Source organism: Molothrus ater, chromosome 15 (assembly GCF_012460135.2).
Source record: "Molothrus ater isolate BHLD 08-10-18 breed brown headed cowbird chromosome 15, BPBGC_Mater_1.1, whole genome shotgun sequence".
Classification (NCBI taxonomy): Eukaryota; Metazoa; Chordata; class Aves; order Passeriformes; family Icteridae; genus Molothrus; species Molothrus ater.
In genome coordinates, this window is record NC_050492.2 from 14126303 (window position 1) to 14149939 (window position 23637).

Genomic DNA, 23637 nt, shown 5'->3' on the forward strand with positions numbered 1-23637 from the left:
AGAGGATCAGTTATCACTTTGCCCCTAAACTCCTCACATTCTGCAGAGGCATTGGAAGAGCCTTCACTGCCCTTTATCTTCTGCTGCCTCATTAAGAGAAATGAACCTGAGTCTGAGAGAAATGACACAAGGGAAATAAAAATATAATCCCTTGGTGCCACCTATAATGAATTGTTATGAAAACCATGAAAATATCTGTCTGCAGATATTGTTCTTTGATTTGAAGTCAGTGTTGTAAGCGGTAATTTTTGTCATTAAAGCTGTTAATCTGCGCAGTGTTCCTCATAAGTTTTTATGAAGAAAAACAGCCCTGCTGCCTACATGCTCATGCAGGGAGCTTCTGAGCACTGCTACATGAACAGGGTGCCTTTGAATAATTATCTTTAATTATAGCTGAGGTAGTTGTCTGTCTCAGAGATGGGGCTGTTTCATGGCAGCCTGCTGGCCACTGCCAAGGGGGTTTGGAATGAACTGGTTCATCTCAACCGTGCTGACACCAAAGTCCCCAGCTGGCTGCTGGTGGGGGACATGTGGGAATGTCCTGGAGCACTGAGCTCTCTGTGTCTGTGCAATTAGCTGCACTGATTGCCCCAACCCTGTGCTTTTGTGTTTGGGATGGGGTTGTGAGGGATCAAAAATGAGCTGTGGGGAGCAGAGGTTTGCTAGGTGTCCTTCCCAGCAGTCACAGGGCTGATCTCCTTCCTGCAATCCACATTCAGCTTTTCTGGAGTCTACCAGATCTGCGAGATTCCCTGAGACATCAGGCAGCTGCTTTTCATGCTGTGCATGCCAAGTCAGGGCAGAGGGGTCCCTACAGCCCTCTGCACCAGTGTGACTGCACTCCATTACCCCCAGGTGACCCTCCATACAGAAATCACCGATGTTGGGGTAGAAAGCATGGTAGCCTCATGGTGTTTAGATTCTTCAGACTGATAGGAGCTGTGGGCATGCTGGCCAGGAGGAAATGGCCTCAAGTTGCACCAGGGAAGGTTTAGATTGGACATTAGGAGAAATTTCTTCACTAAAAGGGTTGTCATACACTGGACAAAGCTGTCCAGTAATGTGGTGAAATCACCGTCCCTGGGGATATTTAAAAGACACATAGATGGGACACTCTGGGACATGGTTTAGTGGTGGGTTTGGCAGTACTGGATTAGTGGTTGGACTCAATGATCTTAAAGACCTTTTGCAACCTAAGTTATTCTGTGATTCTAAGGAAAATCAGACTTTGAAAGGGTTTTTGCACCTCCCTCACAGAATTAGCTTCCTGCTGAAAATGGCAATATTAACCTGCAGTCTGATCTTGTAAGGATTTCCTTATTCCCATCAGAAATTAGGTAAAGTCTCAGTGCTGATTTACACTAGGCAAACATTTGGCTTAATTGCTTGACTTCCTGGATCTTAGCACAACCACAGACACCCCCAGCTCTGCAAATATTTAGTTTCCCATTTGTGGAAAAGATGAAGGCTGAGACTGATCTCCACTGACTTTGCAGAAAGGGCATTGTGAAGTGCATGAGAATAGAGGCAACATCAGAGACTTAAAAATAGAAATAAAAGACCAAGAAAGAGAATGAGTTAATAAATCTTTCAAGACACCAAGTTGATGGAATAATGAAAACAACTACCAGGACTTGCCATGGCCCCTGCCCCTTAAAGGAAGCCTCTTCCCCATTTGGTCTCTGCTTTAAAAACAGAAGGGTTGTAAATAGCTTATAGTTGAAGGCATAAGACATTCATTGTCTTTTCTATTCTTATGCAACTGTCCACTCTGAAGTCCTGGTATTTTACTCTTAAACATCTGGAACTAGGATTCCTATATATAATGCCCATAATCTCTGTAGAGAAAGTCATTTATGTTTCCTGAAATTCTCAAAAGTATCCCTAGCATCAGATCTTTTATTTAGGCAGCTTGAAGCTGTGAGAATTCCTGAGAAAAAGCTCTTTATTGGCTCTGCTTCAAGGTAGAGAACTCCAAAATGTAGCAAATTACCCTTTATGCTCCAGGCAGAGTAGCAGTACAGTTCAGGCAATTCTTTCCTTGCTTCTGACATCCTACAGCTCAGAAGGTTTTTCCAGCGTTTTTGGGGCTGTAAGAACAAGCTGATTAGGGAAGAGGGCTCTGCAGACACCATTAACATGGTAGGCTGAATCTGCTGACAATAAGTCAATGATTCTTTCTGACATGACTCTAAGAGTAGCAGAAGGACGTCTGTAGGATGACTCATGTTAATGGAAGAGTGGGATGTATGACTTGAGATTTAGGACAGATGTCAGGTTCAGGGAAATGTGGTGTAAGGAAGGTAATTTTTATTGGCATAGTAGCAGAAGACAACTTGTCACAGTGATGTTGATGCCTTTTTTTGTATTGTTTGGGCAAGTCCTCTGGGAAGGTGGCAAATGGAAAGGGCAGAGGAAGATCTGGCAACATCTCTTGCCAGATAGAAGAGGTTGTCTTCCAGCAGACAAATAGACTGTGGGGTGGTGGTGATTCCATCACCTCCAGTTTGCAAAGCCTTGGAATAGCTGGGAAGAGACTTTTTAATTATCTCCAGTGCAGTCAGGGTGGTTGCTCCCTTTCAGCCCTGCCTGTGTGTTGAGTTTGCACTGTTTCTATGTGTTGATTTAAGTAAGGGACCCATTTCAAACACAGCAAACCCCTATGCAGACACCACTTCAAGAGTTATGCAGTTCTTTTTCAGTCTTGCACACTCATTCTCACCAACAGAAGCTAAATATTTGTAAGTCCAGGTTTAAAATATCAGAGAGCAAGCCACCAAGTTAATTTAGAGTTCTCATAACATCAGGAGATACACATCTTCTGCTGGCACTGATTTCAAACTCCTGGTCTTACTTTTCCTGCTTTTGAAGAAGCCTAAGTATTCCAGGACAGATTCATGGGCCAAGAGAGGCCCAGCAAAGACATTAAGCAGAACTGTGATACTTCCTTTTCTTTGTTCAAGAAGGGTACGTGGGTTGCACTCAACTTCATTCCGGTAACTATAACAGTAAGAGCAACGGTAATGATTTAAAAAGCCTTTGAATGATTTCCAGTCTCTCCTCCCACCTCCTAAAAGCTGAGGTGAAGTTCTATCCAGCTGTCATTGGGAATAAGAAATTCAACCAGACACCTCTAGCAATATTAGTCTTATATATGTAAAGTCAATTCTTAATTAATATTGATGCACAATCTATAAGGCAAGGATCAGGGCTGTCTACTTCCGCTGCCATGTGTGACCTGCTCCCTATCCCAGACCTTATTCTTTACTGGTTGCCTCTTTGAGCACATGGCATTTATCTGCCACAATCTCTGCTGCATTTTGTCCCTCCTGTTCACAGAAATGATTGCAGCTGGAATTTGAGTGGAATTTCCTGCTCTCCCTGGTTTCCGTGTTCCTTCTTGCCACAGGGTCAGGACAGGAAGTGGGATTTTGCAGAATATTTTGAATGTGGTGTGGGAGACTTAAGAAAAAAGTGAGGTTCAAATGGTATCCACTGCTGCATCTGCAGATGTGCCAGTGTTTGTTCCACTGTGCTGCTGTTTATAGGGTCTTATTTTTTCTGAACACAATGGGATCCTGATTCATGATAAGAGCTCAGACAGTTCTGCCTTATACAGATAACAGTAGGAATGCCTAGAATAATTTGCAAGATATTAGCTAGGTGATAAATTTCACAAGGCTCCACTGAATGGGCAGAATTGTGTCTTGCAAATAGAGGAGTGAAGATCTGAAATGAAAGATGAGTTGCTGGCTTAAAAAGAGAGGGAGAAAGAAGAACAGGGATCATATCCCCTGCACTCCTGGCTGGTTGGCACCCAAGCATCTCCCTGTGCCCAAAAAGTCATTTTTTTCCACCAGGTTATAAGAGATTCCAGAGCCAGTGTGAGCTGAATAAGCAGATAACCCAGCACATTGTGTGCTACCTCTGCTTGCCATAGTGGAAAGACTCCTACGGACAAAGGCTTTGAGTTGCCTTGTCATTTTTCGTGGATGGAGGAGGAGGAGCAACTTGATTTACAAAAGAATGAGCTGGATACAGCCCGAGATTGAAAACCACAGGGCTTCCTTTTCTGCCTACTCCACTGGAGCCTTGTGTTCATTCCCCACCTGGACTGTGAGGCCTCTCCTCTCCCCACACAGGGATGTGTTACAGGCTGTCAAGTGGCCCCGGTGCCAGGAGATTGGAGACCTTACAGTGCCTGTCAGGGAAGGCTGTTCTGAGCCACACTCTGTCTTCTGATTTCCAATGCAGCCCTTGCAGCTCGGACACCCAGGGTCACTCAGCTGCAACGATGAAACAGCTTCCCGTACTTTCACAGCAAGAGTCAGGCTCTGAGCCCTGGCCAGCAGAGTCTGGCTGGGAAGCGTGGGAAACTTAACAGGCAGAGAGAAAATCTGCTCTATCAAGGGCTTTTTTCCTGGGGCTGCAATTTCTAATGCATCCAGCACATTTTTTGGGTAATCTCTACTCCTGGAGCAACATTTGGAAGAGTGGAAAGAGAAGTATTTTATCTTCAAAAAAACAATTCGTACAACAAATTGAGAGGGATACTGTCAGTCACTAACAAAGTAAACAGAGCTCCACAGGTCTCAGGCTGCCACCTTTTGCTGAACCCATTAACTGTTTCCTTAATGGCAGAAGAGTGAAGTGGATTTTCCCCTTCATTACTTTTAGTGTAGGATATAGGTTTTTTAAGTGGATCCTTTCAGAAGGAAGGAATAAATTAATACATTGGAGTTTTCTTTTTCCAAGTCTAATCTTTATGTCAATGAAGCAGATTCTCTTCACCTTATTTTCTCTTCAACTCTCTATTTATTTAAGTTCAAGTAGATAGTGTTCCTTCAATATCTTATTGTAACTGTCTCCTCTGCTAGGACAGTGAAGGGATATTGATGTGATTATTGTAGACATGCTTTGCTCAGCTGCTTGTCCACTGTGAGTTGTTGCAACTGTCCAGCAATCAAATTATTAAAATGTTGTAGACTATAAGTCAGTCAGGACTGAACTTCTCTGGGAAACATTCATTTGGGGTTGGTGTTTGGGCAAGTTCTGGGAGCAAATGTCTCTGAAGCACTTGAGACCTGCCTCTTGCAATCACTTATTCCAAAATTGTGATACTTGCTTATTTAGCCAATCAGCACAGCTTCAGTCCTACATTAACTATTGGGACCCACTGCAAAATTACCCTGAACTTACTGGTTACTCTTTTCAGGCAGATTCATGGGAATTCTATTAAACTTCTGCCTCATGCTGCTTTCATTTCATCTCTTGTTCTGGGACATGTCCAAGTGTGCTGGGTGATAGCAGAAATCCCATCAAGACATGCCTAGAAGTAGCTGATAGGCCTATATCCAAACCAGCCCCGATTTGTAGACAAGAAACATCATGAGAATGATTTTGGCTAAGGCTGTGAGCTATTCCAAAGATGAGGGTTATGATGAAAGTGCACAAGGCTGGTGTAAGATGACCTCAAAGTTCCCTACAAATATTGGTGTAGACAAAACCTGAATGGCTGGAAAGCAGCGTATCTATCATGAATGAACACAGATGTACATTTTTTGTGTTTTGGGTGCATAAAGTCTTTTTTAATAAACTTTTCAGGAAGAAATGTTGAAATATTTAATTACTAACCAGATCTTACTTAGGGTAAATAGCATCCTTTGCTCCTTTCCTTATGACAGCCATGGCTGATACAATGTCATGGGAAAACTGAATGCTGCCAACTGTACAGCACTCTTTATCTGTTGGGTTCAACTGGCACCTGTGAATTATCCTGTCATATGCATATGTGTTATTTCTGCTTCCTTCTCCTATGGTCCTGAACCAGAGCTTCTTCCAACACTGCTGCAACAGAAACTATTATCTATTTTCCACACTATTATGGGTGCTTCATAATTACTTTAAATTTCTTGTTTTGACTCCACTCCAGTCAGATAAACTCCAGTGTTCTTACTTAAGACATAGAGAATTAAGGCCACAGAAATAGTGAGGTCTACACACACAAAGGCATCCAGAACTCTAATTTCTATTTGGCTCCTAAATAAAATTTACATGTTGATATCTTTTTATGGACTGGAGTTTGAAAAAACTACTTCCAGAGCCTAATTTTCAGGTGGAGATAAATATTGCCTTACAAAAATCCCTATGAAATTTATGTCCTGTATGAGTTTTCCCAAGTTCTTCAGGAAATCAGCAACTAAGAGAGGCACCAGATTCACATCTCCTGACACCGAGCCGCGCTACCTAATTGATAAATTTCATACTTGTAGGAACGTAGCCAGTTTTTAATCTTTGATCTTGGTGTGAACTTACTTGGTGTTATAAATGTTGAATTTTTAGTGTATTTTTATACTGTTACGATTATGAAATTGACTTCTCATATTTATCTTCCTTCAGAAGACTGAGTAACATGAATATTGGAATCGGTTCTTTGAAGCCTGTGATTCCGCAGGAGCTTTTTCCCCCTCTGGGCTGTCTTCAGGCAGTGACACCATGTCTAGGTCTCATTGTAACAGCCCTAATGAAAAAGAGAAGAGAACAACCCATCATGAGGTTCATATGCCCTGTAGGATTCCGGAATATGGCAGTGAGTCAGGCTCAGCGCTGTCGCTCTGGCTGCGGTGTTTTATGGGCTCCCTGACCCTGTGAAGTCACCTGGCCATCGGTGCCGGGCTCCGGGTGAGCAGCGTGTGGTCTCCTTGGAAACCACAAAGTTGTGGGGGAAGGCAGGAGCTGTGCGTCCCAGAAACAGAGAGAGGAGAGCCTGATAGGAGATCTCCAGCTGGAATTTCACTGGAGGAAACCATGTCTGATAGCTTGGCCTGCCAAGCCTTTCATCTGACCTGCTGCTGTCCCAGCCTGTCACCCCTGTAACCTCCTGTTAAAAATACCAGCGGGTTTCCTTGCTGGCCGGACATCCTGCCAGCGAGCTTTGGTGTCCCGGGGAGCTCTCAGAGAGCCCTGCTGCCACAGGGGCTGGACAGTCAGCAATTCAGCCTTGCACCCCATGGCTCCTTTAGAGGCATCTGCTTCCCCACGTTAGCACAGAATCATTGAGGTTGGAAAGGCCTCCAAGGCTGAGTCCAGCTTTATCTATGATTAAAGATGCCGTGTGCTGGAGGATTTTTTTCTCATGCTAATCTTCATGTCAGTGCAGTAGATCCTCTTTACCTCTCTATTTATTTAAGTTCAAGTAGGTAATTTTCCTTCAATATCTCACTGTAACTGCCTCTTTTACTAGGACATGCACAGCTGCATGTTAAAATCAACACCAACTAACCAACAATTAACTCCAGTGCCAAACGTTCCCCCTTCCTTTGTGATAAGAGCTTGATATTCTGTAGAAAGGAACTACCAACTTTGAAAATCAGAATGTGAGTTGTCTCCAATTCCTTTGCTCAAGCTGTGCATTGTCACAGATTTACCCTCTTTGTTGGTTGTTTTTAAATTGATATTAGAAGAGCACCTAAGAATCCCAGGTAAGAGCTGCAGCCCTGTGGGGACAGGAGCTCCCTGACCAGGTGCTGTAGAAGGCAGGTCCGGCCCCAGAGAGCTCATGGGCCATGGATGAACCCCACAGCAATGGGGTTTCCAGCAACTGGACAAATTGGGCAGACGTGGTTTGGGGAAAACTTTTTGCAGTGTTTGACAGAAAGGTCAGCTGGCTGCTGGATTGACAGACAGCAATGGGAACAGTCTGCAAGCTTGAGGAAATGATAAGACATGGTTTGCCAGAGGATAGGTAATTGGACAGGTTTTTGGCACAAGTGGGTGGAGCAGTGCGGGAGAACACATGGCAATGCTTAAGGGAGAAGTTGGCTTGCAGCTTCTCAGGCTTGTCCAGGACACAGTAAGCCCAGGAAGTTCCCAGTTTTCTTCCTGCAGGGATAAAAAATAGCTTTACTTTTCACTCTCCCAAATTCCTTTTTGTTTCTGCTTTGGAAAGTTTCTTAACTTTGTTTTTATTTGCTTTGTATTTCCTACGAAAATTACTGTGTTCGGAATCTTAAAATGTATCTTTTGGTACAGGTTTTCAGACTTATTACAAAGCCACATTTTGGAAAGCAAACATTGAATATTGTAAGGGAAAACATTTCACCGAGAAAGTCCTTGTTCATTTCCTTTGTTGGGTTTTCATAAAATCTGTAAAAGCACTAACCAGGTTAAATGCTTTGGCTAGCAAAAATTTCCATGTTTATTGAAAAGGTATTTTTCCTGAGAATCATTCTGATGAAAACACTTCAACCACCTCCTGGAATTAGAAAAAAATATTATTAAAAGATATCTGCTCAATTTTCCTAAAGGGAAACAAGTGTCGGCATTAGATAATTAGAAATCAGGGACTCAGCCTTTTCTCAAACAACTGAACAGAGCTTTGAACTCATCTTGACTTCTCAGTGCTGTGTCAGAGGAGAAGATTAGTGTTAGAAAACATGCTAGAGACAGGAGTGAACGCTGCACTGTTTAAGAATGAAAAAATTGCAGACCAAGCCCTTTTCCTCCCCCACTGTCAGCTACAGCTCTTGCTTTGGGAGACAGGGTATGTCTCAATTCCAGAACTGCAGCCACTGAAGGGCTGGATGGAGGTTCCCTGTGGAACAGGAGGCAGTGACTGCTCTGAAGAGCTTGCAGGCAACAACAACAACAACAAAAAAAGGATGGAAGGAATGAAGAGTTTCAAGCACAGCTTGTGCTGCTAGTGATAGGAAATCGAGATGTAAACTCACACCAAAATATATAGCTGAGATTTTACAGCAAATGTCTGCCTAGGAGACAGGGTAATCTCACTACAGGAGGTGGTAAGGAACACTGAGCATCCAGGTCCAGGAGAGAAGCAGTGTGCTGCAAAGAGGGGCTGTGCTGGCAGAAAAAAAAGAGAAATTATGTTCTTTGTTCAGAGGAAAATTTTGGATTGGAATGCAGTTCACTGTCTTAACTATTGAGGAAAGTAACACAGAAAGAGAGTGCTTCTGGGAGATTTCCATTAGAAATTGCAAAATCTTTTTCCCCCTTTCTCTGCCCAATGCAATTAAACAGTAATAGGAGTGCATTGCACAGTTTATGAAGCAATAATCCAGTTCCCAAATGGCTAAAGCAGGAGACTGAGGGCCAAATCATTTATCCCAATGAGGAAAATAGATTATTGCTCAGGAAAGCAGCAGGATGGCATTGTTACAGTTATTCTGCTGTCTCAGTTTATCAGTTCAAAAAATCTAGATAGGAATTCTTTCCCTGGGATCAGTTTCTGCTTTCCCTGCTTGCATTGCCAGTCCTGAGTGAGGAGTCCTGCTGACTGTGCCACGATTACCTGTGGAGCTAAGTACAGCTTTCAGTGAATGAGAGTGACAGGACCAGGGTTTCAAGGCGGCAACAAAACATGGTAGCTGGTGAAGTCAGTGCAATTCTGGCTGGGAGATGTGGAGACATAACATTATGAAGTAGGAATGTAACAGCTCTCATGTGGCTGCACTGGGGATATTGTGCTTAGTTCTAAGCACCTCGTTAACAGAACAGTATTAACAAACTGGAGGCGATCCAGAGAAGAGAAAGTCAGTTGGGTATGTTGATTTATGAATTAAGATGGGCCTGAGTGGCTGATGTCCAATCTGAATCCATATTGGAATGCCTCCAGATCTTGCAGATGTTCGTGGGTTCAGGACTTTATGATCCTGAGTCGGCTGGAGTCTGCAGAAAGATTCCCAGTGGCTCTGCTGATCACTTGATTTGGGTCTGCTTGAAGAAACCTTGCCTGAAGAGTGATTAAGGCTAAGGATATACATACATATATATATATATATATTGGAAAAAGAGTAGATAAAGGGGAATGTGATGTCAGCTTGGAACTATTAAAGAGTGCAAATGTGAGGACCACCGTCTTGGCTGACATACTGGGAAAATGAACTGGGGACCTTCAGAGCTGGAAACAGGAGCTTTTTAACATCACCAGCCAAGGTGACCAGACTGCTGCATGTCTCCCTTGTGTGGATGTGGGAAGAGAGGAGAGTATAGGGTGCCCTTGTGGATAGTATTACCATGGTCTGACAAGCATAAGGAATGTAGCATTAATTGACAGAGCCAGCATTTTAGGAGCAGGGTGATTAATTTAGGACAAAGAAATGAGTTTTGCATCGCTTAACTAGTGAACCAGATCATACCCCTGTATATTTTTTTTTGCATGTTTTTTTAATGAACAGGTGGACATTGTTCTCACTGATTTTCTAGGGTTTGACGTCATAGAACTGTAAAGTACAATGAGACTCTCTCCTACCTCACTGTTCCCAATTAGACTTTACTTTGATCCTGAGATTGTGCATTAGGATATGGCCATAATTACCATTTCAGGTAGAGTTGAGGCTGCTACACAGGTGCTACTCACTGCCCTGAAGCCATATCTCTTAAATCTTCTGGAATACCTGTGGATTTCCTCCCTAACCCAGTTCTGGTGAAATGATCCTGGCTACTCCTTCTCCAAACTGTAGGAAAGGTGTAACTCATCTGGATCATTTTGACAGAGACAGGCTGGAGAGTGCCAGCAGGTGCAGCCAACTCTGAAGATGTGCAACGGTGGCCATGGAGATTATGTCCAACATGACACTGAAGAACATTCCAGAGCCTGGGAACAGCAAAGATAAACAACCCAGGCCATGTGGGAAAACAGAATTAAAAAAAAATTAGAAATCCAACTTGGTCCCTGGTGAATATCAACAAGAAAAGATGTTACTTTATGGATTTTGTGTCACGAAGGGATTCTCTGTCCTAGAGAGTCTTTCCCTGTGGTTGGGGTGTTCTTGCTATTTTCCAATGTGAAGCTTCCTTCTTGTGTCCAGAGAAGGGCAGATATATTAATGTGGATAACAGCAATGAAGCTGGTGAAGGGAATAATTCCTATGAGGAGCAGCTGAGGGAGCTGGGGATGTTTAGCCTGGAGAAAAGGAGGTGGGGACTGGCCTCTTCTCCCAGCCAGTTAGTGACAGGATAAGAGGCAATGGCCTCAAACTGCAGCATGGGAGGTTCAGATTGGACATCAGGAAGAATTTTTTTTCACTCAAAGGATTGTTAAGCATTGGAAGGGGCTTCCCAGGGAGGTGGTGGAGTCACCATCCCTTGAAGCCTTCAATAAATGACTGGATATGGCACTCAGTGCTCTGGGCTGGTGTCAAGGTGAGGAAGGATCACAGGTTAAACTTGATGATCTTTGAGTTCTTTTCCAGCCTTAATGATTCTATGATTCCTCCTTGAATAGTGACAGATTGCTCACACACACATCCTAGGAGCATTAATATTGTCTCCTTTCTCTACCAAATTCTTTCCAGGAATTTGAAATCATGGAGGATTCCACCCTATTTTCAGTTTAGCTGAAGTTGTTCAGCAGGTACACAAGTTATTATATGGGAAGAATGACAAACATGATGATCTCACAAGCTTTTTTTCCTTAATAAATTAATCCAAAAATATACTTATTTACATATTCCCAATGGCATACAAATCTGACCCAGGTGGAGAGCCTGCCTGTTCCCAGAACACCAAGGAACTTCAGATAAATTTAGGTTAAAAGCTCATTTGTTTCAAAATTGCATATTTGCTGCCTGCTTTGTTCCTTTGCTTGGCTGTAAAGCATAACACAGGGATGCTGTGAGCTTTTCTTTCAGATCCTTGCAAACATCTGCTTGTTTTATATTCCAAATGCTGCTTACAATATAAAATCATATCCAAACAAAAGATATTTCTCTACAAATAAGGAACCAATTAATGTCAGAAAGTCTAAACCAATATATTAAAAGAAAAACAACTGAAAATAAAAGCAAATGTGGCTGAACTGTGAGTATCTGATAGTGCTGTGATGCCCAGGGCTGCTGGCTCCAGCCAGTGTGGGTTGGGATTGAATTTACTTAGTTCTGGATAAACAGTGGATCAGACAGGAGTTTTCTGATTGTTTTTTTCAAAAGTACAAATATGATGCTGGAAAGCCCCAATGGATGTTGTTCCAAGGCAGTGACATAAGATGGGGCTAAAATCTTTGCAAACTTAGGAGTGCCTTAGCAGACCCAGCAATATCACAGCAGGGAACAGCAACGTCACATCTGGAACATTATAAAATTGGCAATGCTGAAAAGGCATTAGTAAACATTATTAAGAATTCCTTGCAGGCAATTAGACTGCAACAATATCTTTGGAGAAAGGTTTTTTTTTTTCCTTTTGCGTCTTTATTTCTATCTTGCTAATGAGGGACTAATGAGCCACAGACTTGTTACCTAGGAGGGATATCTCAACAAAGCTCTAGTGAACTTAAACCCAGTATTTACAGACTGATGACTGTTCACATTCATTATATGTTTTAAATGAGGAGGGACTACAGTAAAAAAAACCAAAAAAACAAAAAAGGAAACAAGTTGTTCCTAGCTGAGAGACTTCTGAAACTCTAAATGTCAGAAGTTTCCTAATGTCAAGGTTAGAGCCTTCCACCTTTCCCACCATTTAGGGCTAAGCACAGTTACAAGTTACCAAAATATTAGTCTTCTCTGACCATTGCAAAACCTACTTTTGGTTTCAATGATTTCAAGAGATTTTTGTTTTGTTTTGTTTTGTTTTTTTACTTCCTTAGGAAATCAGGCTACTAAACACAACCAGTGAGCATTCACTGTCTGTGTAGGGGTACATTTGCACATGCGTGCTTCAATCAGCCCCTGCTCACATTTTTTTTGCCAACACAGTGTCTTTTTCTCTGTCTTTTTCTGGCTACCTAATCTTAACTATCCAAGAGGCTGCAGATAAGACATTGGAGAATCTCAAGCAGAGCACACTTGCAGTTCCAGGCCCAAGGAAATCACTCAGAGCTTATCAGCAGCTCTGATACCAGCTGTGATTAGGGTGGGACTTGGGACTTGGGAGCCATGGCTAAAATGATTTGCTCTGCTACACTTTTTCTACCTGCACTTGAGCAACCCCATGCATGTACAGTTTTTTTAAAAACCTCTCTCTCTTACATGCTGGAGGCCTAAATCTGTCCTGAGACATCAGGGTGGGTAGTCCATGGACTGAGACAAACATCACTGGGATGTGCCCTTGGAACACTGAACACAGTGACCTTTGTGACTGGATCCCTTGAGCAAGCCCTCAATGCCAAGTGAGGGGAATTTGGTTTCCAAAGGGTACAGTCACCAGGACAGAGTGTGTGTCACCACACAATAAATCTACCTGCACCTTCCTCTCCTCTTCACACCCCAGATGATCTTCATGTAGCCAAGACATGGTGGCAAAAACAGTTTCACAGTCTTTGCTCACAGACCAGTGATGTGCAAACCCTTTTTTATTTATAAACAGCTGCTTTGACACAATTTCCTTTGCAAAGATGCACAAAAGATTTTGGTTGATTTTTAAGAACAAATTAGGGAACCTTGAATGTTACCACAGAAGATTCTTGGGCAGCTCACTTTCTCTTGAGTTTTCCCAGGCTTATTTTTGCCTGGGATGTCTGGTTAAGTTGTTTAAGCTGCTGGTTCCTGTGGAACCCTGGACTTTTCACCTTGACCCCCTTATCCTTGGCTTCTCCCTCTCCCCAGTCTGTATCCCACAGATTTTTTGCTTTGCCACAGCATTCACTGGGGGCCGATGTCTGGGCCTTGGCACCCAGCACAGAGCTAACAAAGGACCCTAATTCCAGGCTTTTGAACCATTCACCCTACAGAGCTTCATGTCAGTGGGGCAGGGATGTAAACCTGCAATTGCCAAGCTCAGGGTGGCTCTCCCACCTGTTCCATCATTTCTCCACCTTATGTGCACTCACTCTGAGGACTGTAAGCAATTACTCTGTTAGGTACTAAATACGATATGCAGCACATGGTAGTGTAAAATTATGGAATTTGGGGGCTTTAATGAGCTCAGGTGCAATACAAAAGAACTTTTTTTTTTCCCTGTCCATAAAATTATATGACTTGGAATCAGGGGGTTTATACAGCCCTGGACAAAACCATTTTATTTAAAGGGTGGGTAAAAGTGGGGGGTGGAGGAATACAACAACAACAACACCCTAGCCCAGCACAATTATATGCAGATTTGTTCATAAATCTGGGCTGGAGCAGATGTGCTGCACATGTTGAAAATCCAGAGCATGTTGCTGGAACTTAAAACATAAACATGAACCTGTTTCCAAAGAGGAAAATCTGCTCACAGCGAGGAGCTGACCCTGTGCTTTAAACAAAGATCAAGTCCGTTCTGCCTATTGTGCCTTTGCCATGTGTTTACTTTCCTTGCTTGGTGCCTAGGGTAGCTTAAGGAGTAGGCAAAAGAAGAGAAGCAATTTACTCAGGTCTGAAAAGAGCCAGTGGCACTTCAGGCTTAAAGGAGCAGGAGGTAGGATGTGACTCAACTCATCTGGCTATCAAGGATCCTATAGACTGGGTCAGCAGTCATGCTGAATTTCACATCTGAATTTTTAGAAGTCTTTTGCCCTGCAGGTAAATCTTGTAGAAAAACATAACTGCACTTCACAATAGGTAAGGCTGTAAGAAATGCTCTGCTTTAAACACCAACCTGCACTCTGTAGGCAGTTGGAAGTGAAGTTGGTTGTATGATTAAATTCCTTTGGAGGGTAGTAGGATACATTCCTGACTGAATGCCACCATACTTTATTTTCTTAAAAGTGACAACTGAAAGGCTGGTAGCCCCTCCTATCCAAAGCTGTGAGCTCCCAGATTTCAGCATGGTCTGATGCAAGTCTGATGCATGTGGTAGCAGGTGAGACAATTTTCTCTTTTCCTGGCTTTTTATCCTGTCAGAAATGTGTGTGTGTTGGTCAAAGGATACCGAGAATTCAAAGAGCTTTCTTCATGATCCTTAAAAAAATACAGCCCTCCAGTTAAGTGACAAGGGCCACTTTGTGGTTATTATGAGGCTGCTTACATCCTGTCCATCCCACTGGGTGTTTAGACAAAGAAAGGAGTTCATTTTCCATCACCAGCCGGATGATGCCATAAACACAGAGTTTCCAGCTCTCTTTTTCTTTTGGAGGAACAGTGGTGGGTGTAATCATCTGTGCGCCTTTGCTTGAGTTCTCTTAACTCTCCATGGAGGATGTTGGATTGAGGCATGATGTTGAAATCTGTGCTCATCCACTCATCCCTACAGGCTGGTGATGTCAGGAGCTTTAATCTCTAAGACTCATGGACACACTCTTGCCACTCCTTGCACTGGCAGTCAGCTGCAATACCCTGCTTCTGGGAGAGGGGCATTTGGTGGTTTCAGAGCTTGAGAAACCCACACCTCTCTAGCAAACTGCGTGTGTTTCTTTTTACTTAAATCAAAGAGCCATGAAAAGGAATGACTGTTAAAAAGTCACCTTGACATAGATGTGGATTATGTCAGAAAGAGCATGAGGAGTTTATACTGAGACCAGCCACAAAAAAACATATCTCTTTGGTTTGTTGAAAGTAAGAGAGATATGCATCTGGATCAGCCTCCTGCTTGTTGCACCTTCCTTGCCCAATGCCTTTGTTTGCCACTTGCACAGCCCAGGATAGGGCTGCCCCACCAGAGGTGTCACAAACATTAAACCTGCCAAGGGCAGTGAGGTCCCTCCATGCTCTGCTGGACAGGTATTGTGATGACTAATTGAAAACGGGGTTTCATTTGAGAAACACTCACACGTGCAAACTCCATTAACTAATTAGCTTTCCAAGGGGTTTTACAGTTTTGAAGCCCAAAAGCTCCTGCCACTGACAGCACACAGCCCAGCATGAAGGGAAAAGGGCTGTCAGTGCTGACAAGTTCACCTTAAACTGGAAAATTTTAAATGTTCCCAGTGGCCTGACTATTTGTCCTTCCACCTGACTACTGTTCAATCCATTGCCCTCAAATATGGTAAGAGGAAGAAAAGATGCATTATTATTAATAAATGAATGGAGCTATTTGCTATTTATTATTTAAGCTCTCGATACTGGCAGGCTTTAGTGATACATGAAATATAGGCAAGTAATTTATTTATTAGGCAAAATAATGATTTTTCCCCCCACCATTCTGGAGCCCTCTTTGACCCAAAACAGCAGGGGGTTTATCAAGTACAAATACGATGACTTGTAATTTTAGAGTCTTTCAGAGCACTGTAACTGACAACCTTTTTAACATAAATACATTGAACAAATAATTTATAGAAGTATTCTGGGAATATTTTAGGGTGTTTTATTACTACTTCTGAAAGCCATGGCATGTTATTGATTTTGGTGTATTAATATAACCTAAAAGTGAGGGCACATGCTTGCCTCCTAATCCAAATCAGCTTTGATGGCAACCCATATATTTTACTGAAAGGAGCCTTGAACTAACGGCAGAGGTTAACAATTACACATCATAGCCAAAAGTTTAAGATAATGAATTTTGCACATTACACACTGTCCAGCTCCAGCCACAGGAAGTTCCCCACTACTCCCTCCTTGATGTCTTATCCAAATTTCTCCAGTAGCTATTTGTCAGAATTTTGAAGCCTTATCTGTGCATTTGTGTCATATAATTTACATTGTATTCATGAAGGCTTCCACTGAGAAAGTGTAATCATCATTACTGTTTTCTTTATGCCATAAAAATAGCATATTTCTCTTGAAATGAGAAATGTTGCTCACTTGCTTCGTATTTTATGATGTACATAAGTGTGTGTGTGTTTACAGAGGCATAGGTATATACAACAATAGCTGGGATGTGTACAGTACTGGATGTGGGCATTTCTCTGTTGCATTCTCTGCCTTGGGCTGCTGCTGGTGGGCACTAGAGAGGTTTGAGTTGCTCCATCTGCCTCTCTCCACCAGTCCAAAGGCTCCAGAGCAGCCCCAGTGCAGTGTGACAGGAAGGTTGGTGCTTCCAGCCCTTGCTTTCTGGTGACCTGGGCACCTGCCTGCTTAATGCTTCAGTGAAACTGGACCAGTTCACCCGGCTGCTGAAAGCTGTGCAGCAGCACCAGCGCCTGATCCTTGCCATGGTGGTGCATTTGTCAGCCAGACCCCTGAAAAGAGGACTCTTCCAACCTCACCACCTAATGTGGGCTTGTTTTTTTTTTACTCTTCCCTAATTTTCTCTGTAATCTTCTCTGCTGACAATTAGTTTCACCTTAGTAATCTCAGTTCTGGAGGATTTTTTTCCCCATGTCTATTTCTTGGCTTTAAAAAGGAATAGTGGACAGTTTTAAGTGCCTTGACATAGCAGCCATGTGAGCTAGATTTCTTCTCTGGCTGCACTTTCTTGAGAGCATCCAGACTGTTTGCTTGCCATATACTTCTCCTCTTTCAACAAGCAATGGTCCTTTTATCTCATCTTTATGTTTTTCTGATCACTCAGTGGTGCCATCAGTGATGGCTTGGCCATGGGATTTCCTGGTTCTGACCAGTTTGTTGAGTGGGCAGAGTCTTTTGGGACAGCTCTGCATTGTTGGGTGCCAGTAATGAGGAACAGACATGCAGCTTCAGCAGCAGAGTGAAGTAGAAAAGTGCCTCTGGATTTGTACCATAATTCAAAGTTTCTGAAACTCCATGTCTGGGGCAGTCAGAGACTTGTGCTGCACTTCACCAGCTCCAGCCCCTTGTTGCCCTCCCTTGGTGCTGTCACCATGGATAAAATGACATCATGGTGCTATTGCTGCTGCTTAGAGAAGAAGGGAAAGCCACAGGGTGCTCCTGGAAAAGACTCTTAAGTCTTGAGGTCCTGCTGTCCTCCAAGCCAGAAGGATCCTTGCCCACATTTACATCATGATTTCTGTTTAAAAAGCCTGTGCATGGGGAAGTGTGTGACGTGGACTGAGAAATATGCATTCAAATAGCATAAAATATGGGCTTTTAATTTTTTTTATTCAGGGCAGAATTCAATCAAAAGAACTCTGGAGGGGGAAAAAGCATGCAGATCTTGAGGGGCAGGGAACAGGCCATCTGGCTGAACATGCTGCCTGTTAAAATGTACCTTAATCCCCACTTCCTGCTCTTTGGCCATATGCTTTGCTGTGTGAAAACTCAGGTACAAAGCAGTGCCCTGAAAAGGTGACTCCTAATTAAATCCAAAAGAGGCATTTTATATTCATCATCGTAGATGTACTCACATCTTTATTTTCCAATAAAATGTGCTCTCTCCTCCTGTCCTTGTGGTGTGACTTATGTCATTTCCCACCCAAGAAGTTTCTGGAGGAAGGATTATTTTTTTCCTGTTTTTTACATAATTTAAAATTTTCTTTAGTGTTTTTTAGTGGTAAACCTCCAGCACTATTTATGTCCAGGTGTAGTTAATGCCCTCATTCTCAAAGGAGGAACAACAAGGGACTAGAGTTGAAATAGAAGTTATACCCTGCATGCTTGCTTCCCTTCCAGTCAGCATTTAATGATTTGCAAATAGTAATAATACACTGGCAAAGGAGACAAGAGGCTTAAATGCAGTGAAAAGCAATTTCAGATGTAAATTAGGTCCTGGGCCTGTGCAGCTAAGGTTTTATTGGTACAGGATTTTTAATATAATGGACAGGGCTTGATACTAAGGAACATTTCTAAAACTTTGTGATTTTCAAGCTTCATAAACGTTTCAAGCTTTCTAAGCAAATTTTCAAACCTTGGTTAGTCCACTGGTCTTCCTGCAGCTTGGTCCAGACTTTTCAAATGGCTTTGGTGCTGGAACTTGTTTTTCACGTGGTCAGTGACTTAGACTTAAGGGCCCTTTGGAATAAAAGGGGAGTCAAACCCTCTGAGAACTAATGGGAGGCAAGGAACTTGAAAATCTTTGAGTAAATTCAACCATTCCCTTGTGTGGGGTGGCCCAGAGCAGTGGTGGGACAAGCAGGCAGAGTGTCCCAGGTCCCTTGTTTAGTGGGATATGGACAGAGCCACCAGAGCATTGTATTTCCTTATGTGCAATAGGCTGCACAAACTGCAGTTCCTTTCCTCCAGGTGCACCTGATACAGAGAGCTCCTGTTGTTGTTTTGGGTTCTTTATTTTTAGGTCCAGTAGGTTTTATTGGGTTATTTTCCTACCCTGTGAACACAGGCACCAGGTAGTCAATAACAATCGCTCCATTAAAAAGGAAAAATAAAATCTTTGTGTTTGCTGCACACATTTAAAATAAAAAAAAAATGAAGGGGGAAAGATGAAGGGAAAAACAGATGCCAAATGTTGTTTTACATGTCACAGAGGCTGCTGTTCCATAAATTCATACCTTTGTAGGAGTGCAAGTAAAATGTTACCAAAGAGGTGCATTCTATTGCATTCTTCTGCCATTCTTTGATATTATCATGTCTGAAAATCCAAATGCTTATTTGACAGCTGCATTATCTTAAATTAACTTTTGGCTTCCAATCTGAGAACACTTTGGCCCAGACAAGACTCTCCTGAGGTTACAAACGAATCAATAGGAGGGCCAGGAATAGAAGTGGAATAGGCCTCCTGTGCTGCTTTTAGCTACCAGACCTCCTTCAGCTGAAAATCACATTGTGCCTCAACCCATCTCCAGGAGTTCAGTCCCAGGAAGGACGAGCTCCAATTCCTCCTCTCCCATTGCCTGGTTTGTGTTCAGCACCTCCCTGGGCTTTACCATCCCTTAACGCTGCTGCTTCCACTGTCTACAAAAAGCCCAGAGACCCCACCCTGTCTTCTGCTCCTCAGCATTCAGCTCTGAGCACCAGTCACAACTGGTTTGTGTTCCCTGCCTGCTTCTGCCATTGAGGCTTTATTTAGGCTTGATAGTGAGCAGAACAGTCAGGTGTAAGATTTTAGGTCTCTGCTCAGATGAATCTTGCGTGGTACACGCCGAGCAGCCCGAGTGTTTACAAGAGCCTGTGACAGAACGTGTTACTCCTTGCAGCTTGAGGCACTGCCACAGAAATATGGCACATTGCACAGAAATTGCTTGTGCAGCAAGCTGAAAGTCAGGTTATTAGGGTGTGCTGTTGGATTAACCCACCAGCATGCAATCCAACCTGATTCCAGCAGCAAGGATTTATTACCTGCTGTGACTTCCAGTCACATCTGAGCTCCCCATGAAATCACAGGGTGGTTTTTTGTCCATGTGTGTCTGTGTGTGCGTGTGTTTGCTGTGAGGGAGAGAGTGACCAAACTTTACAGGAGCTGGGAGTGAGTTCCCATGGTGTAGCACCGCATCCAGAGTCCTTTGCAGTGTGCCATGTCCTGTGTTTGGGATTAAAATCTCTTCCTGGGGTGCTTAGCCTGCAAATTATTTGTGTCATGGGAATGTTCTTGAGGATGAAGGAATTTGTGTCTCAGATACATAGGGGGACCCTGCTAAAGTTATAGAGTAACTGGATGTAGTGGTAGGTGCCAAAGGCTTTGCCATTCAGATCGCCAGCCCTGAGAATATTCAGATTACATCCTCTCTCCTGATGTTGCCACCCGTTTGTTTCAAAGCTGTTGGTGTTTTGGGGAGCTGTGAGCACCAGGGGGGACTGATTGAGATCTCACCTGTCCAGTTTGCATTGTTCTGGCAAAGTGCCCACAACTGGCTCTGACTCTGCCACAGCTTGACAACTCTTACTCATTTCTTACTCATTTCTTACCTATGACCAAAGCACCAAAAATCTCCATGCTCCACTGCCAGATAGGATCAGCTGGGATTTACCTCTTTCACCCATGCAAATAGTTTAGAAAAAAGCAAACTTTATCGAGTTTTCCTTGCAGCTGTTTGTTCAGTGTCCCATCTCCACTTCACTCCAACACTGTGAAATACAAGTAGTTTGTCGAGTGATGTTGGGTTTCATCAGTGACCAGCCTGTGGGGTAACCAAATCACCATTGTACCTGGCAATAATAAGCAAGTTTGAATTTAAAGAGAAGCCAACTGGTGAGGTAATTAACCAGTTATTATATGACAATGGCTATACACCTCCATGCTTGATGTAATTAGAAATTTTTAATATGTGTCTGTCTGTGACCTGTAAAATAGTTAAGAGGTTCTAAGGGTTCAGGGTTTTCTTTCTTTCTTTCTCTCTCAATTTTTTACACATTCTGTTTTTCTGTCTTTGAATCCTGTGACATGAAAGCTGTAAAATTGCATGTGAGACTGAGAAATAGATTTGACTCATGAAAATTCCTTGGAGGAGATAGAGGACTGCAGCCCACACCAGTGACCATTGTGACCCGAGCTGCCCTCAATGGACCAAAGAGTATTTGTTTTGGATTATTTCAGAGACAGTTAAAAGACACTATAATTTTAATCTTTTATTTAGCAGAAGATTTAGGCCAGTGCCAGAACAGAGCTTCGATACTTTAATTTAAATCTGAGCATGAATGTTCTTGAAGTAAGTGGAATTGTTCCTGTGTTCAAGCTAAGCATAACTTAATATTGCTGAATCAGCTGGGAGCATCTAAAAGACTGCCCCTTCTTAGACTTTGAATCCACAAAAGGAATAATCTTCATTATTGTAATGTGTACCTTGAGATGCTACTGCCCCTCTCTAACAGTCTTGGGGAATCAATGACTTCCTATTTCTTCAGAAGATTTTTCCTGTGTTTAAGAGTGTGCTTGTTGCTACAAGAGCCTTTTTCCTTCTCCTTTAGATGTCCCTTCCCAGTTGGTAATTTATTATTATTTTAAATCAGTGCACACATAAACATTGCTATTTTAATTAGGGAGAAGCAAACAGAAGTCACAGGCTATAAGGCTCTGCAAGTATGCTTGCTACTCTCACATTTTAATTATTTATTGGAGTAAATAAAATTAAATATTTTCATAGCCATCCAGAACAGGATTTGAAGTAATTACTCTGTCAAATTCATCAAAAATTCTCTCATCAAAATAAAAACCTTGATGTTACTGAATAATTTATAGTACAAATACACAGAAATTGTAAAGTATTATAAATAGAAAACTGCAGGGTAAGTGAACATGAATTAGTTAAGGGTTATGTTTCTGAAAGAGCCTGTCATAAGCTTTATAAATTTTTAATAAGTGTTTTTGAGGCCTAATTTTCAGTGTACAGTATATACCAACAACTACAGGAAACAACCCGAAACTGGTGATTTAGAAACACAGCTGTTTATGATAGAGGCCAGATTGCAGCTCCTCTTCCTGGGCCTTTCTCTCACACAATTTCAACTAATGATGTTTGCCACTGAATGCCGATGGCTTAACATGAATCATCTGCCTAAATAGCAAATACATTAAGTAAACCTAATCTCTATTATTATCTATGAATACCAAATGCTGGGACAATATCCAGCCTATTAAACCCCAACTGTTCAGTGAAGCATCCCTGTGCCAGTGCCTTAATGTGTCTGTGCTCTGGTTTCTGGTGTGACTGAGCATCTTCCCTCCTTGTGCAGGAGCTGCAAGGGGCCCTTGGTGTTTCTGGCACCCACAGGGCCTGATCCTGCAAGCTGCCCTCTTCCCAGCATGTGTAAAAGGAGCTGGAAGTGCTCAGCACCTTGCAGCTTGATGGTAACTCTTTCATTAAATCTTGTAACATTGAAGCTGACTCTTCATTGGTTATTCACAACTGAGGATGTGCCAGAGCAAAACCTCTGATCCCAAGTCCCCTGACTTTACTTCTTCTCTTTCTAATCCTGGATCAAAATTCTCTGCTAGAAGTTCTCCCATCAAACAAATTATCCACAGGTCTGGACCTTCCCATGCTAGAGCCGCTGTTTTCTGTGGATCTGAGATGGATGCAAATATCAACAGCCTTCTACAAAAGCTACTCCTGCCAGCTCATGATAGACTTGAAAAGCTAAACTTCCTCCTTTCCAGCCACCTGAAACTTGAGATTTATGGTGGGATCTGGATCTAAGACTGCAAAGGAAACCTGCAGCAGCTCCACAGATGGTGAGGGAGTTCTGGATGCAGTGGTGTAAGGCTGAGGTAATGCCACAGGAATCAGTGGATTTGTTATGAATTACTCTCATCATAATGAAGCCTAGTAGTCTTTTTTTCCCTTCTTTCTTACAGAGGTCATTAGGCAGAGGTCATTGTACTTCTATTCTTTAAAGTGGATCAGGAGTTAAAGAAAATGGATTTGGTGCTATTTGCTGCTTATTCTATTCTAATAGGGATCAGTTAAAGGTGGGTTTTTTCTTTGCCTTTCTTGTAGCATATCACCGTTTTGGTAGACATGTCAGTTCAGATCATATCTGGCTAAAACTTTGGGATTTGAGAGCCCGTAAGAAATATGCACTTTTTTGATCAATACATGTTACAGAAATAGATGCAGGTAATGATTTTCAGACAGCTAAGCCAAGGAAGCTTTATCAGATGTAGAATTTGCTATCTCATTTCATGCATGCATCTACCTCTTACAAGGTTCTTTCTATTTCTGGGACCTAAAGGGCCTCAGCATGCTAGTTCTGCTTGTAAATATCTGCTACATCAGAAAGGTCAATATACAAGATGCAGAGTAGGCACAGAATGACAGGAAGTGGGAGCATGATTGAAACAAGTTAAAAATTGCAATCCTTCTCTGCTTGAAACTGAAAATCCATGTACAGAACTCATGGGAACAACTAAGGAATGTTCAGGAAGCTTTGGAAAGCTTTGGCTCACACAAACTTAAATGTAACCTAAATTTTGCTTTGCTTGTCTGCACGAGGTGAAAAGCACCCAGCTTGAATAAAGTACAAGCCAAATCTATTGACTACAGAGTAGACATAGGAATTTATTGCTGTTCTGTTTCTC